The sequence below is a fragment of the Babylonia areolata genome, chromosome 23, assembly GCF_041734735.1.
Source record: "Babylonia areolata isolate BAREFJ2019XMU chromosome 23, ASM4173473v1, whole genome shotgun sequence".
In the NCBI taxonomy this organism is placed as follows: domain Eukaryota; kingdom Metazoa; phylum Mollusca; class Gastropoda; order Neogastropoda; family Buccinidae; genus Babylonia; species Babylonia areolata.
The window spans coordinates 20594526-20596011 of record NC_134898.1 but is presented as its reverse complement, the minus strand read 5'-3'; positions in this window follow the sequence as shown (position 1 = coordinate 20596011).

Sequence of the window (1486 nt, the reverse complement as noted above, 5' to 3'; positions counted from 1 at the left end):
CAGTTGATTGTTGAATGTTGGCATAAAGGTTGGTGAAACTGAATCTTGCTCGTCATAAGCAAAGGGCAGTAAATTGCAATGCAAGTTATGAATTTTGTGGTGTTATTTCAAACAACTTAATAACAAAATTAGGTAATTATAGCATATTGATTTATGCAAGAACACTGTGTTAAATGAATAGAGGGGCTGTGAAGTGATGATAAATCAGCAGTGGTCGGAAAATGAAAAGTGATGAAATGAAAGATGCAAAAAATTTGCAGTTGACATTATGATGTTGATAGTTTGGTTAGGTGGCATTGCAGTGGAAAGGAGTTGATCAAATTTATCTGCGAGTTAGGCCGGCGATCTCTGTGGGGATCACAGGCAGTAACTAGTTTTCCTCCTCCGTCCTTTGGAGAAAAATATGTTGTCTGTCTTCCTTTTGTATTGTTTGTGTTAAGCACGTGGGTTAGGTTACGTAATGTGTTGGATTTGTGTAGGATGAGGGAGGGTGGGTGCACTGCAAGGAAGGGTGCGGGGTGAGAATAGGACTGGGGAGGGTCAGGATATAGGGCCTTGGTTAGAGTGGGGAGAAAAGAGGAGCTTAATCTGTATGGTTATACAGTGCACACTTACCATGGTACTCAAAAGCCTGCATACATATTGCAGAATTAGTAAATACAACACAACAACACCTCAAACCCACACAGATATAATATGCACCAACTCGACTCCTCACTAACCGGTTACCTTACGTTTCAACCACGGTGCCCATCAACCACATATGCTCTACCCGATAGCCGACATCCATTCACGCCGAGCAGTCGCGCAGTCACGCCTCCCTCACAAAATCCAATCCAATCTGCAACCAACGGCTAGTACGCTAGTGGTCAGTAATCGTCAACAGTAGTGACTACTGTCCGGGAACATTGTAGGGACATTGTATGACACTCATTTCCCCATCCCTCTCTCTGTATTTCCCATACGTCAGTAAAACATCTTCAGTGTCACGTGCACTCACACTACCGGCTCAGACAAGTCATCCATCAACTTGAAAACAATAGAAAGAAGAAAAAAAGAGCAATCAATGCACCACAACGGCACGGTCCTACATTGGATCTCCTCTCACTGCGGCATGCAGGAAATGAAGAGGCAGACAAGCTCCCCAAAGCAGGAAGCAGGCTCACCCAATCAGATGCCTACCCCCCGTAGTTAGCTTTGGAGAGACAAAGATCATTCTGTACAGCCACTTCAGAAACAGCTGGTGAGAACGGCTACATCTTGGACCAGAGAAAGACAGCATCCATCAACTGGGTCGAGCTCAGCAAGTCATCATCCTCAGACTGCGCACAGGCCACTGCAAGCTCCTCTCCCATCTCTACAAACTGAAAAATTCCCACACAAACCAATGTCTGCGTGACACCGCTCAGAGTCCTCAAACTTCAGCCCATGTCCTGCAAGACTGTCCTCTACACAAAGAGTTGAGGCGCCAGATTTGGCCCAGTCC